At 38.1% G+C, this 16,005-nt stretch overlaps 1 protein-coding gene and 1 long non-coding RNA gene across 4 annotated transcripts in view; both read left to right on the top strand.

Moving 5' to 3' along the window:
- The window catches only part of ltbp3 (latent transforming growth factor beta binding protein 3), a 57,959-nt gene that overhangs the window by 4,235 nt on the left and 37,719 nt on the right, over positions 1–16,005 (top strand). The gene's annotated exons all lie outside the window — the stretch shown is intronic.
- Positions 839–10,082, top strand: LOC309498463. Its single transcript, XR_014205957.1, has 2 exons — positions 839–4,116; positions 4,205–10,082. It is a non-coding gene; the product is annotated as an uncharacterized lncRNA (long non-coding RNA).

The following is a 16,005-nucleotide window of genomic DNA, read 5'->3' as shown; positions in this document are numbered from 1 at the left end:
GCCATTCTCTCATGGCTCTCGGCCTCGTCCTGCTCGCCACAGTTATGTTTCATTGTGTTTGTGTTCATGTTCCTATGTTTCCTTTCAGTTAAGTTCTCCTTTTTTGTCACCTAGGTTACTAATTAATTCCACATGTATCTAGTTAAGTTCTCTGTGTATAATTACTCCATGTTTTGTTCATTCCTTTTTCGGTTCTCGTCGTTATCTAGAGTGGAATGAGTTTCTTCCCCTGTGTATTCTCCGTGATTAATATTATCAAAGTGTTTATCTTGGATTACCTGCGTCATGCAACTTCTTAATACCACAATATACGTGACATTAACATTATGGGCCCTATCTTGCACCCAGCGCAATTGACTTTGTACACCGTCGCATGTATCATTCCTATTTTGCACCTGCGCACAGCAGACTTTTCCCTCCACAGACGCACGTGGGTAAACTAGGAAATACACTTGCGCTCCCCGGGGCGGTTCAGCGCAAAGAGGAGGCGTGTTCCGGCGCAAACGTTCCCTGATGCTATTTTGCAGGTTAAGAAAACAATTCCGCCACTGACCAGGAAAAACCTAGTCTAAAGTTAGTGGCGCGTTGCGCATGATATTCATATGCTATTTTAAGGGCGCATGCTTGGCCATAATCAATGTTGCGTGTGCACAACGCGCATAGGCTACACTTTGATTCTCTCATCTACACAGAAGCAGCAGTTTTCATTTTTGCAAATTATACAGTATTACAATAGATAGATATATAGATAGATAGATAGATAGATAGATAGCCAGTTTATTATAAAAGCATGTATCTAGCTTACACATTTACCCGAAATTATCATACGCCTGTTTAACCGAAGCTAATTTGGGTGGGTTTCTCCCATCTCCAATGTCACTTCTCTGTGTTTTACGGCCCTGACGAGAACGTCGGTCTGCTTGGCAGTGAACCGCTGCTGGTGCGCGCCTGGCAAATCCGCCGTTATAATATCAATCCGCCATGGAACAAGCGTGCCTGCTCTTAAAGGGAATGTGAGATATCGCTCTGATTGGTTTATTTCACGTTACGCCAAAACCACACCTATGAATAATGAAGCTACTTCAGACCAACCCATTTTAGATTTGCGTCGGGCGCATGAGTCATTTATCCCGCCGGTATAATAGCAAGCAACAGTGCCAAAGACCCGCCCACAAAGTTACTTGCGTTTCGTGCTTGATACTTGCGTTTCAGATCATTAAAATAGGACCCATTAAGTCAATATTGACTTGTATATCACTTTATAATAGTTCCCATCTTCATTATAAAGGAAGCTGTGATTTTATTTGACTCGAGTTAACTGAAAGTCATTTGTACATCATAAGTGAATGTCATCTAACCCTAAACTCTCACAGACAATTCAAAACTCTGACCCCTCTAACCACACCCCTACACCAGTATGATCTTAATGTTCATGTGTTAAATCTGTAATGTCTATAATGTGGACACACTTATTTTCTCACGCAAGTCCTTTTGTTTGCATGACAGTCTGAGTATTTGTCTCTCTGAGATTACAAAAACAGACAAGAAGCTCCCATAATCCCTAAAACATGTTATCTTAAAAAATGCTGATTGAAAAAAAAAATTCACCAGACCTGAATTTTTTCTACAACTTCTGTTTCTAAGGGTCCATTGGGGAAAAATACTCTCCTCAGAAGGTCTTTTTGTTACTTATATTTAGTTCTGTCATTTCATTTTGTTTTAGTTTGGTTTTCCCTTTGCCCATTTGCCTTTGTTTCCATGGTTGTTAATTAGATCTACGCCTGTTCTGTTTTCCGATGATTGCTCCCTTGTGTATTTTAGCCTCTAGTTTAGTCTGTTCCATGTTGTGCCATGTTTATGAGAATATGTTATTGCTATATGTGTTTCCTAGCCTGGCAAGCCAGACCCACATCAAGATGTTGGGTCTGGGAACTCACCATTGGCAAGGCTCAATCCGAGGGGCGGGATAAACCGTTGTCTTTGAAATTCCCTCTGCATGCAATAGGATAGCGCTACAACCAACCAGAGCGTTTTCCCACCAGCGGAGCTAGTTGAACTTGATAGATTAAACTTTTGCCGTATATGGTCGGCAAAACTACAAACACATCTTCCCTTTTTAAGAATGACTTAAGTGCCGTTCTTTGTTCTTTTCTCAAAGAAAAGCTTAACTCCAAGTCCTCCAGAGTCTCGGTCAAAGCCGATTCGAAAGACTGCTGTTCATCAGCAGCAGCAGCAGCCATTCTTTGTTTTCAAGTAGCAGGGAAGTGTCGCAACTCCGTCGTCATTATGTTAAGTCCACTCGCCGACTCTATACATGATGTCATTGGCCTGACTAGAGTTTGGTTTTCCAGCTCGAAAACCAACGGAGAGTTGCTAGACCACCCTGGCTGCAAAATGAAATTTGCTGCCGCTAGGGTGCGTCTAGATTTCTAGGCTATGTATTTCCTAGAGTTTTCGCTTTTGAAAGGAAAAAAAAAAGTATTTTTGATACATCTTTTTTTGTGCATGTCTAAAGGCGGGCATACACTGTGCGATATTCGTCTGATTTTGAGCCGAATTCTGACTCATGCGACTCTTTTTCGGGTTGGGCCGATTTACAGCTTTGTCGTGCGTTGTTTGTCGTGCAGTGTACAGGGTGAAACGAGTGGCGAGAAACCTCTCACGATCCAGATGGTCGGAAGAATTTCTGGCATGTCAGAAATTTTGGTCGCTCCTCGTGACTATATCGCACAGTTGAAGCAAAGCTACGAACCAATTGCCCTAAACTCAAAGAGTTTTTTCCCTCACTGCGCCTGCACAAAAACAGAAGTTTAACCGTTTCATCTGCATCAAGAAAGAAAATGAAAAGAGGGAGATCTTAAATTCTGTAGCTATCAAACTAGCTATAAATTACTGTTGCTTACCTCCAGTTTGTGTTGCAAAATGGATAAACCATATATTACCCACGTCTTCCAAGCCACCTGCGATGTAGCTTCCATGCCCCTTTAATTTGTTAAACAATGTCCATGTGAAACAAACTGTTTTTGAAATAAAGCTGTTTTGACTAATTATTGCAGTGTTCGGAAATATTATAGACTTAATAATTTTAATTACAGGCCTATTGTAATCTATTAAATTAATCTATTTCATTAATCTATTAATAATATTGTAATATTATTCATTGTAATCGACCTAAATGTTTTTAGACAATTTTCAATGAGGAGGAGTAAGCTCCTTTGTAATCTTTTATTATCCTCACAGCGCGTTGGTTATGTGGTGATGCGCTATGAAATTATTGCTTGGCAAATTAATTATAATAGCCTATCAATTTAATAATAAAAGTAGGCCTTCCCTAATAATACAATAATACTAATAATAATTTAATACATAAATTGGAAATGCTAAATCATTGATAGCTGATGCTTGTTTTGACAATATCTCTGGATACATGATATCATCTATTGGCGCAACCAGGCACGGGGGTTTCACACGTATAGTGTGAGCAATCAAGTCGCAGCTCGACGTTCGGACTGTATAGTGTGAGCACAAAAATCCTGAGCTTTAGCTTTACATCGCATGCGATCTACTCGTTCAGTGTGAGTAGGTACCTTGCTGAAATCGCACAGACATCGCACAGTGTATGCCCGCCTTAACACGGAATACCGGACCTACATTTGATTTCCCTTTGTTATGGACTTGCCGGCAGTCCAACTGCTCTGCCTAGAGCAAAAGGAGCAAAATCTAGAGGACCACAACAAAGACTTCTTAGATCTGGTATGCCTCACACACTATCCAGATCGCTCTCTTTGTGTGTGTTTTACTTTACCAGCCTCAATGAGCGATCCAAGGCACGCCTGTCCAGTGTTGGTCCTCCGGGAGATTTTGGCACCTATATGGAGTAGGTGCTGGTGAGTAACGGATCTCCGTTCACCATCTGCCCCGCAGAGGAGGACATCACTCTGGACCCAGAGCCCAGCCAGCCACCTCCCACACACTGCACGGAGTGTATGCCAGAGCCCGCCGCAGACACAGAGCTCGAGCCTGCCATGATGTCAGTGCCAGATGGAACAAAGACTGAGCCAATCATCTCCCTGGAGTCCGTCACTTTGGGTGTCCTCTTGGAGTTCGAGGGCATGGGTGAGCTGCAGCTGGCTTCTGTTATCTATTATGAGGAAATGTAAGAGTATATTGCCCTGTATCTCCCGTCCCCACTGGTCTCACCCAGCTCCTGTGTCTCCAAGGATCCCGCCTATCCTCTCTCTCCCACCTCGACTGCCCATAACATCCAGTTCCTCGGTTCCGCCTCCGCTGGTTCCCTTCAGTATCTTGGCTCCTCCTCTGACTCCTCTCTGCTGTGTGGATCCACTTTGGGACTTCTGGTCTCCAGCTCCACCTTGTCAAGTCCCCTTGCTTTGCCTCCAGCTGCTGAGCCTGTCACTCCAGCTCGGCTCGTCGACTTGTCGGCTCCACCAGGCTCCCTCGTCCCTCTGGCTTCACCTTTGTCAGACGTCACTCTGCCTGCGCCACGGACTTGTGAGCCTCTAGCTGCGATTCGTCCCTCCACCCCTTCGGTTCTGCTGGGCTCCGCCTTGGTCCTCATTCCCACCAGCTCCTACAATTATGTTTACTTATGTCAGTTCATTGAGTTTTAGTTTGGTTTTCCCTGTGCATGTTTACCTGAGTTCTAGTTCAATATTTGTTTCCACGGTTGTTTGCTTGATTGCTCCCTTTGTTTTTAAGTTTTTAAGCCTTTAGTTCAGTCTTTTCCATGTTCGGTATTGTTTATGTGAATGTGTTATTGCTATATCTATCTCCTAGTGTTTTCTCTTTGTTTAATAAATTTGTATTTTTGATTAATCTTTGTTCATGCGTGTCTAACACGTTATACTTTCCTTGTCCAGAGTCCATAGTTCATGCTGTTCAGTGGAAATAAGCACTGCAGCTATGCTCAGACTGTATTAAAGCTATAATCATCATCATCCCGATAAACGTTTATTCTAATGCCAACAATGAATTTGCCATAAAGTATTTGACCTTTTACTTAAAGCCTGACTCAGTTGTCAAGATGATACATATTACATTTTTCTCTGACTTAGTCTTGTGGTTTCAGTCATGGAATGCATCAGACAGCCTGGAAGATCAGGCACCTAAAGAAATACTCACATGTGGACCCATCTTATTTGACAAAGATTTAAAAAATAAAATAAAGATTAGATTATATACTGACAGACAGTTTAATTAGCAGTTTGTAAAATACAGAGAAAGCAGCCTCTCTTTTTGTGTCCCTCTGTCTGTCAGTGCCAGCATCTGGGTTCTGTGGTGAGAGGTCTGTAAACCCCAAACCATCCTCCACTTCTGCAAAGTGCCACAGAGTGCCCATAATGATGCCATCATGCAACACCAGCACTACCCCATACCTCATTCACACACACACGCACACATACACACTCTGCCTCTCTTTCACATGCAAACGCCACATATTTTCTCGTATTTTGGTGACTTCTGTTCATTTCTTTATTTAACTGGGTTCTACTTGCAGCACAGTATGTGATCCCTCTTTATTCGACTACTGTGATGTGCGATGCTCAGTGTATGCTGTGATTTAGAGCGCTCACAATAGTAAGAGCCAGATTTATTACATAACTAGATACATGAAGTCTTTGGGGCTAATCAGGCTTTATTCCTTCACTATGCATGGAAAATCCTTGCAGCAAGCCACAAAGGAGCAGTTTCAGAGTGGAAAATGTTTCAGAAATCCAGTCGAACATTCCATAAGCATGCCAATCCTTGTGTGTTTGTGAGTGTATATGAGTCAGTGGCCATCTACCATTTGTTTTATATGATGTGCAATAGTTAATAGTGTCTGTGTCATCCACATTCTCAGTCCTTTCCCCTCGCCATCTTTTTATCTAAGTTTTGCTTTTGTTTGTAGATTGTATTTCCCATTCTTCCTTAAAGTCAGCATGAAACGTAAGTTGCAGTAGTCTTTTCGTCCCTATTGTGATGTATATCCGAGTGAAACGCCTTCTCAAAGAAGAAGAAATGTAGGGCAGGACTTAATTTTGTCCAATGGAAATTGATTGGATGGTTGTGGTTTGCTATTGCTGTGATCTCATGTGTGACTAGCAGGTTGTACCGCCTTCGAGCCGATAAACACGTCATTAGAGGAGAAGAGATGATGAGGGAGGGGAAGTTAATAGATTATGAGAAAAAAAAAAAGTGATGTGCACAGAACAGATAAATCATTTATAATAAATACTGCTATATTTTTATTCCATCAAAAATATGAATTGTCCATTTTGATTTCATTGTGACTTAAAAGATTCCATGCACCTTCACCGAAGATAGCAAAGAGTACGACGCAGTTAGGATAATTGGTCTTGCCAGTCAGAGACTTTGAAACTCAAATTAGAGGTTGTGTTGGAAAGTGATAAGAGAACACTGTGTATAAGTGAGTGTCTGTGTTTGAGGGAGAGGTGGCAGCTGTGGGCTTTTTTAAAGGGCAATATTGAAACTCAGGCCCTTAAACAAGCATTCTGGTTTACTCAGAGTAAACTCACTGCTTTTCACTGTGAGAATGAGGCCAGTTATTTAAAGCAGAGCAGAGGAATGTGTGTATATATATATGTGTGTGTATTTGTTATTGGCTGCTTACCCTGTAGTTATTCCGAAGTGAAAACATCCAATGGTTAATGGTAGAGAGGTTTTTTGAGTGATAGGAGTCATTTAATTATTTTGCAAGCTCCATTGACAACTTTAGCACTTTATTTTTATAAGACGTCCCCTCCATTGTCCCTTTGTGATGTTCAGTATTTAAAGGCATAGTTCAACTTTGACTTTCTTCTTGGGAACAAAAAATATACTGTATTTTGAAGAATGTCTTAAGTGTTTTTTGTCCAGGTCCAGTTTGTTTTAGATCCCATTAACTTTTATTGTATTGGAAAAACTAGTTCTTCAAAACAGTGACATGAGTGTGAGTAAATGATGACAAATTTTCTATTATAGGTGAACTTTAGACTTTAGTGAGGGCAGATGCCATATTGAATTTTACTCTGATGAAAACAGCTGTGAGGGATAGACTACTGTTTTTACAGTGGTACCTACTCTATATAGGTACTAGATCATACTAGGAATTTTTTAAAGCTCACTTTCAATACTTTCAGAACTGTTTTATGGAGTTTTTGTCTATTGAAAATTTCTTTGGAAAGATCTTTTGTGAGTTAATCAATTGGCATGTTGTTAATGTACTATACAAATCCATTTGTATCCCTTACAGCCTCGTTTTGCTTCCTGTCAAAAATTTAATTTGGCTATACCTTGACTAAGGTCTATCCCTTTAAGAAAGGCAAAGACATTTAAATATTACTGGTGGTTGATAACATCAACGTTCCACTGACTTATGATAGATCAGCCGGAGGCAGTGATGTCAACCGTTATGTTTGGACCCCTGTTTTTATTTAATCTGCAATTGCAGGGACTCTCTATTCCAGGGCCCGTGACAACACTTCTGGTTTTCTCTTTCATTGGTGGCCATGCAAACAGAGACACCAAAACATCAGTATTTTCTCAGTCAGACTAAACCTTACAGCTCCAGTTAAACACTGACAGATAAAGCACCTTGTCAAAACTCTTTTGATCATTCTGGATTCACAACAGCTGTTCAGTAGCAGCAGAGATTCACGCTCCAAGAAAATATGGGGTACAAATAGCTTCCAAATAATATTTTCAACAACTTTCAAAAAAGGAATTTCCAATGAGTCATTAAATCATAGACATAGTGTATAGTATTAAAAGTTAGTGTTTGGCATGTCTGGCCTATTTCCCCTCTGTATAGACGGAATATCTGTAATATTCCATCCTTAATGTCTCCTTTCCTATTCCTTCCTCTCCATAAATACACAAATACCTGTCAAGCGCTGATGATGACATCACAGTCACAGTCTCTTGCTGGCATTCCATCCATCCACGCTTCCTGAATTCTCACATCTCTGTTTAGCTTTCAGAAACTGGAACCTCTGCTGTTGCCAATGTTACGACATGTCCTGGTCCCCTATGCGACAGTAGGGAAAGTCTTGTTTAAGAAGCTTGTAAAATGTAAACATTGAGATAAAAAAGCAGGATTGCCCCGTGTGCTGGTTTTATTTGCTGCATTTGTTTGTTTGTAAAGATCTGCGGGTGAAAGCTATTTTACAGTTGGTCAGACTCTTGACAAAAGTGGAGGTACTTTGAAGCAAGTTATTTCTGCGTTTTAGAACACTAACAGCATTTCAGCAACTTTTAATGCTACACTTTTTCCCTAGTTCTTATGGAAACCAAAATGTTTGAAAGAAAATGCCTCTGTATTCTCAAGAGAAAGGCATATATACATGCTAGAATGTTAATGTTTGTGTTTGTGTGGTATTTGTACATGTGTGGGTGTATTTATGCATATTGAAATAGAGTAAAGCACATGCCCTTTCAGTAAACACCCACTCTTATCTTTTCTAGATTTTGTCTAGAGGTAAGCGTTTTTAAATCTCTGATGTTTTTATGATTTATAATGGGTGTGTGTGCTTGTTGTTTTTGTTATTTTTCTGCCTACAGAAGTAAACACAGTCCCACTAAAGGCTTTTGTCAAGAAACTGAATTAGGTTTAATATTCTTTTGCCCCACCTTCTCTTTTGACTCTAATGGCCACTTCTATATTTTCGTTTGTTTGTGTTTAGAACAGCAAATTATAGTTGCTAACGCATCATTTAATGGGAGGGTTTGTTGGTGTGCTAACTTTGTTAGCAGATAAGTTAGTTGATGTCGATGTGTTAGCGGGTGTGTTAAGTGGTATGTTTGTGGATGTTAGATTTTAGCTAATTGAAGAAATGTTTACAGTGGGCATTGAATTATATATGAATTATAGTAAATATTATAATTATATATTATGATCAATATAATACGATCAGAGTAAAACTTGTATGTACACACAGCTTTTATATATGCACATTACCATTCAAAAGTTTGGGTCAATAAGATTTTCTTTTTAAAATGAATAGTTTTATTCAATAAGGACAAATCTGTTTTCTTTTACAGTGCATGTTAAGGTAGTGTTTTAGGTTTTTGGATCAGCCTCATGACCATAATCAGTTTGTTTGGAGCACCAACCACCAATTACATGTCTGAGCATTTCTGCTTAATTGAGCTTTGACTTTATATGTTCAAATATTTTTAAGCGTGATCTTTTCTCTTAATTACTCAATCCAGGGGTGAAGTAATGATCTGAAAAGTGTTGGCTCATCAATATTAATTAGATGATGTTATGTAACATCAGTCATGCAGTTGCAGGTCAGTGGTTGCCCAGCCATATTAGGATTACTGCTGGTGTGTTTATTCAATCCAGTGCCAAAGTAACCAGTTGGCAGAGGTGTCTACCTGGTCTTAAATTTGTTGTTTTGCATGGTCAGTTAAATTTTTTCTTTTATATTTTAAAAGTGTATTTGATGACATTACATTGTAAGAATTTGGCAAAATTAAACTATTGGTTTTGTTTATTTCACATTTGATCAGTCTCCTTCCCTTTACTTCAGTGTGTCTCTCATTAACCACACTTGCTTATCTGAACTGAATAACCCTGCGGCTGAAGCATTCGTGACTAATGTTGACTGGTGCTAAAGTGATTCATCTGTGTGAGGAGGTAGATGGGTGTGAAAGAACTGCTGCTTTATTAATGAAAGAGCTCCTCTCTTTCTCTTTCTCTATACTTGATGTAATAGAATAATAAATATAATGAATAAAAACATCAGTGGTTCATGGTTATGTCATGTGTCTTTCTGCCACAGAGAGCCCGTGCTCTGTACGTATGTGTCTGAGCTTGCTGGCCTTTAAGCCAGGGTATCTTAGGAATGTGAACATTTCTTTGCTTCTTCACCACTGTACCAATGGCACTGGGACTGTACCACTGCACTCATGACTCTCTCTCTCTGTCTCTCTCTCACACACACACACACACACACACACACACACACACACACACACACACACACACACACACACACACACACACACACACACACACACACACACACACACACACACACACACACACACACACACACACACACACACGCACTCAATGGTCTAGTTCCTGCTCAGCCACTAGGAAAGCAGCTCACACTTGGCACCTAAAACACATGTGAATGTTTTAAACAGTCTCATTTTTTCCTTTACCACTATCTGTCATTTACTCATTTCGCTATTCATTTATTTTTTCATTCTCTCTGTCCTTCCAAATCTCTGTCTGAAAAATTATTATATTCCTAGTTGTTTCCTTTCCTTTGTTTTGGAAAATAGTTTATGGCCAATAATTTAAAACTAATTTAAAAGCTTTGTGTGTTTATATTAACCATGTGTTTCTCTGTGAGTGAACTGCGTGTGTGCATGTGTGTGTCCCAAAAGATGACAATATCCATAATCCTTGTCCTTGTGGGGACACTTTTTGGTCCCCATGAGGACAGCTTATAAATCATACTAAGTGATGTTTTTTGAAAATGAAACAAGGCAGAAGGTTTTTGTAATGGGTAGGTTTAGGGGTAGGGTTAGTGTAAGGGGATATAATATACAGTTTGTACACTATAGTATAAAAAAACACTGGAAAGTCCCCATAAAACATTAAAACTAAATGTGTGTGTGTGTGTATGTGGTTCAGAGAAAAGTCAGAGCACATACATTTCTTCATACCTCTGCTTGCGAAAGGTAAATTATTTGGGTTATATACATTTATTGAGCATAAGATGAAATAAACAGTAACAGACAGAATGAGAGTCTACACTGGGGAACAGAAATGACTGACAACAACATTGCGCTAGCAGTTTTAAAGTTTGTTTGATGCTTGTCTCTGAATTTAATAAGAAACTTTATTAACAACGACCTTGAAATCAGAAAAATGCTTCTTTGTCTTACAAAATCTCAGTGTCTAACATAACATGATGGTGTTTAATATGTAGTTTTGTAAACACTGAACAGAATATTATCTTATCTAATTATATATCTGATGAATTATAGTTTGATGAATATTAAATAATAATGAGCCAAAGTTTGGCTTCTTTGGGTTGACTTGCACACATAGCCTACACTACACTGTAAAAAAGTCTTGTAATTTTCATTTAAAAAAATTAAGGTGATAATAAAAAATATTGTGTATATTTTATTAAGAAAATTGTGGTTCAGTGTTTTATTGCAAATATTGAGAACATTTCACTAATAAAACCAAGAGATACTTTTTCCTAATTTTTTAAAGGAAACATACACAGTTTTGAGGCTTGAACTGAGGAACTGATAAAGCTGATAAAATTAAGGGCAAAAAGGCAACCTATTTATATGAAGAGAATTACCTCAATTATGCGATTTTATTTAGAGACACCATTGTTAGTTCCCAGCATGCTTTGCACATGGCTGGAAATGGAGAGTAAATATTGAAATTAAGTGTTATTAAATGTGTTTTTGAGTAAAGGGAAACATCTGTTAATGTTTCATGTTCAGTTATGTTTGACATTTGAAAGAGTTATATTATGTTGAAGTTTTGATCGTTACCATTGTGCAGAAGAGTAGGGCTTATGGTTAGCTTGTGAATAACAGCATGTTTAAATGCTCTGAATCATATTGCTTTGTTTATTGAGTAATAACTTTGCTAATGATAGTGCAGTAACAAGTTTGTTGCTGTGCTAGCAGCATATAGTCTTTTAATAATACAATATAACTCAAATATAAACAGGTTATTTCCATTCACTTGAATTCATACAATTTTGAGAATTGAGAGTGAAAAATACTTAAAGTAGTTAAAAAGCCTTAACTACTCAAAAATATTATGTGTTAGATCATTTTTTTAAGTAAATAGCAGTAAAACATTTTACAGTATACCATTCAACAAGGACACAAATTGATCAAAAGAGACCATATAAACATTGTTTTTACATTGTTACAAAAATTATATATATTTAAAATAAATGTTGTTCTTTTTAAACAAAAATTATTAACCAGAAAATTTTTTTGATATCTGATGGATCTTGAGACACTGAAGACTGAGTTATTGATTCTGAAAATCCAGCTTTGCCATCACTTAATTACATTTTAAAATATGTTAAAATAGAAGACAGTTATTTTACATTGTAAAAATACTACAGTTTGTGCTGGATTTTTGATCAAATAAATGCAGCCATTATGAGCATAAGAAACTTTAAAAACCTTTTAAAAACAAATCTTAACAGCCTCAAACTTTTGAATGGTAGTCTAGGTCATTTATAGCCCCTTTCACACAGCGTGTTGATCCCGGGAAAGTGCCTTCTGTGTGAACGCAAACACAGATCATAGTAAACTTAAGACGCTGCGTAAAGAAATCCACGAAGTGCACGACTACAATGGAAAGAGCGGTAGCGGAAGATTATGGTGCGTTCAAGTCATCTCACAAAGATCGTATTTACAAGTTGAGCGCACATGAATGCCACCACAATGTCGAAAATACGAGTGGGAAGCTCGGGATTTTCTTTAAGCCCCGATCTTTACAAGTTGGGGGCGTGTTAGTGAGAAACATGGCGGAATACCTAGCAGTGATCTTGCTAGACTTTTCTATTTACACAGCGAAGTAAGCTAATTGCCTGCACAGAATATGATGGCATTATAATATAACAATGTAATATGTAACGATAAAGTTTGCAGTGGCTTCATAAATGAATTAAAAACTTAAAGAACCAAAGCACACCTGATGCACATTTCTTTGTTCTTCATTTTATAGAACTAGAGTTTAAGAAACTTGCTGTATTTTTGTGTAATTAATTAAGAGAAAGCACTCCGCCATCTTACTCTGACGAAAGTGACTTGAACGCACATGCCGTCATAAACACGACTTCCCACCTCGTAAGAACAGACTTCCCAGGAGGACTTGAACGCACCATTAGACTGGCCTTTCTACAACACATCCTGACGTCACGTGTCTTTACGGGATCTTTACGGGATGTGTGTGAACGCACTCACAGATTCCGGAAAATCACTGGCAGTGTGAATGAACCAAAATCAAACGATCCCGGGACAAATGCCGGGACACATTATCTGTGTATTTTCCGGAATCGCGGCGTGAAAGGGGCTTTATTGACATACAATAAGAATAAGGGGCAATACAAGTACTGTATTGCATACCTCTGATAAGAAATGTTTGAGTTCATAATAAAACCTCTGACTTTTGATTTAAGACTTTGGTATCTTGATAAATCTGAGCACAGTCTGAGACATTGTTAAGATAGTTAGATACTTTTTTGTGTTTTACCTAGATGACAGATTGAAAGCAAAAGTCTTAGTTTGCTCTCTAATCATATTGCCGTCTGGGAGAATTTACAGATGAAAGACATCTCATATGTAATTTTGATTTGGCACAGGTTGCTTTTTTTAAATAAGCTTTTACCTGGTATTTGACAGGCTGAAGTAACCCACTGTCATGTGATGTACACTAGTTTTATAGAGTAGTTTGACTTACATCCACAATATATTTATCTTACATCAAACCAAGAGTTTACTAGTAGTGTGATGACCAGAACAGAAATTAAAATATGAATTGAACTGATGTTCAAAGATCTTTTAAGAATCATTTAATCTAAGGTTATTTTTCCTTTATGTCTCAGATTAAAGCATTTACAGGCCCTGGTGTGTGAAGATGATTTATCCACTGATGTGGCAGATTTATGGATTCAGTGGCCTGCTCTTTATACTGAGGTGTGAGGAAGCTGGAATGAAGCTTTCAGCTGCTTTCTGTAAATACATAGTGATTTTCAGACTGGCAGTGGATTAGACGAGCACAGCAGACACACCCCTGATGAAAATCATCACACATTATATACGCCCCACCCATCTACACACACACACACACACACACACACACACACACACACACACACACACACACACACACACACACACACACACACACACACACACACACACACACACACACACACACACACACACACACACACACACACACACACACACACACACACACACACACACACACACACACATTCTCTCTCTCATATTGGGTCTGTTAAATCCATTACCATTCTCTTTGGCGCAGACAAAGAGTAAGAAAGTATTTGACATTCCTCAGAAATCATAAGCACACATTATGTTGTAAGGTTTCTAGAGTTTTTGTCAGTGTTCTGGCCCTTCTGGGATTACAGTAAATATTTTATAAAGGGAAAAAGCGAAATTTTGGGGATGAGGACAAGATACTAGAAAAGCATTGCATGCCCTGAGAGCTAAATGCTGCTGGGAAAAGTCACATGTATGTGTGTGAATTAGTGGTGTAGTGAAGTCTAAAGCTGTATTTTTGAAACCTCTGTCTGTCTGGAGTACTGCAATTAACTCAGCAAGCACAGACACACTGAAACATTCCCACACACACAGAAAAGTTCACACACACACACACACACACACACACACACACACACACACACACACACACACACACACACACACACACACACACACACACACACACACACACACACACACACACACAAGCCTACACAAACTTATGAATACATGCACATCATGGGCAAAAACACAAGCTTCTACATAGAAAATCACAGTATATACACCATATTAAAGCTTCACGGTACAGATGCAGACAGACAGAATGGCACTTTACATTCAATATCTCTGCTATGATTACTGGCCATTAGAAAGATAGAAAGTAATGAATCAAGGATGAAAGGTCATTTTTTCTGCTTTTAAGGTCATTTTTGTTTTATAGAAACTGGTTGTTTGTTGATGTCTGTCATGTGGCTTGGTTTTTCTTTAAGTGTTTCTCTCATAAGCACATTCTAAAGTCATTTATTTAGTATTCTATTTGAACGTAGAGTAAGAATGGCGGTGCTGTGGGAGCTGGAATCAGTGTGAGTGTGTGTAGGTGGTTATCATACGCACGCAGACAGACTCCCACCAGCTGTAATTGTTTCCGTGTGTTGTCCTCATCAAGCTACAGGAGAAGGCGAGCCACAGTCTGCTACTGCCAGCCTGATCATATGCCTTTGTGCTCCTCAGACTCAGAGTGTCCCCTGCTTTTCTGGAATCAAGAATCTGATTTTGTTTTGTTTTTTAAGATCTTTGCAGTCTACTGACTTCATGTTTGTAGGCTCTATCGTGGCTTGTTTTTCTTGACATAAAATGCTTTTTTGATTCATTTTTGTTTGTCTATATCTCAGAATAGGAGTTTGATGTTTCAATAATATGTTTAAAAATAAATTCTTGTTGATTATGGGCTAGAAGTCTAAATCTCCATCTGTGATTTAGGATTTTATTTTTATATTTATAGGATAATTATTGTTAGTATATATTCCAATTTTGCTGATTTATTGGAAAAACTTTACAATAAGGTTTCATTAGTTAACTACATTAGTTGACATGAATAATAATGAACTGCACTTCTACAACATTTATTAATCTTTGTTAATGTTAATTTCAACATGTACTAATACATTATTAAAATCAAAAGCTGTTTTTGTTAGAATTTGTTAATGAAGTGTGAACTAACATGAACAAACAATGACTGTATTTTTATTAACTAACATTAACAAAGATTAACAAATACAGTAACAAATGTATTGTGCATGGTTACTTCATGTTAGTTAATACATTAACTAATGTTAACAAATGAGACCTTATTGTAAAGTGTTACAGATTCATTTACTTGAATGGCTTGAGGGTGAGTAAATCATGGGGCAATTTTCATTTTAAAGTGAACTCCTTTAACCTGTTAACTGTCACCTACCTTTTTGAGCATATCACTTGGGTTTAATTTTTTTTATTCAATTTAAACCAACGGTTGGTTTTGTCCATATTTGTGACCCTGGACCACAAAACCAGTCACATGTTTTTTTGTTTGTTTTTTCAAAGAATGATTTATACATCGTTTGAAAACTGAATAAATAAGCTTTCCATTGATGATTTGTTAGAATAGGACAATATTTGGCCAAGATACAACTATTTGAAAATCTGGAATCTGAGGGTGCA

The sequence above is a fragment of the Leuciscus leuciscus genome, assembly GCF_965113295.1.
Source record: "Leuciscus leuciscus genome assembly, chromosome: 5".
Classification (NCBI taxonomy): Eukaryota; Metazoa; Chordata; class Actinopteri; order Cypriniformes; family Leuciscidae; genus Leuciscus; species Leuciscus leuciscus.
Note: the sequence above shows the minus strand (reverse complement) of the source record. Positions and strands in the feature narration are given on the sequence as shown.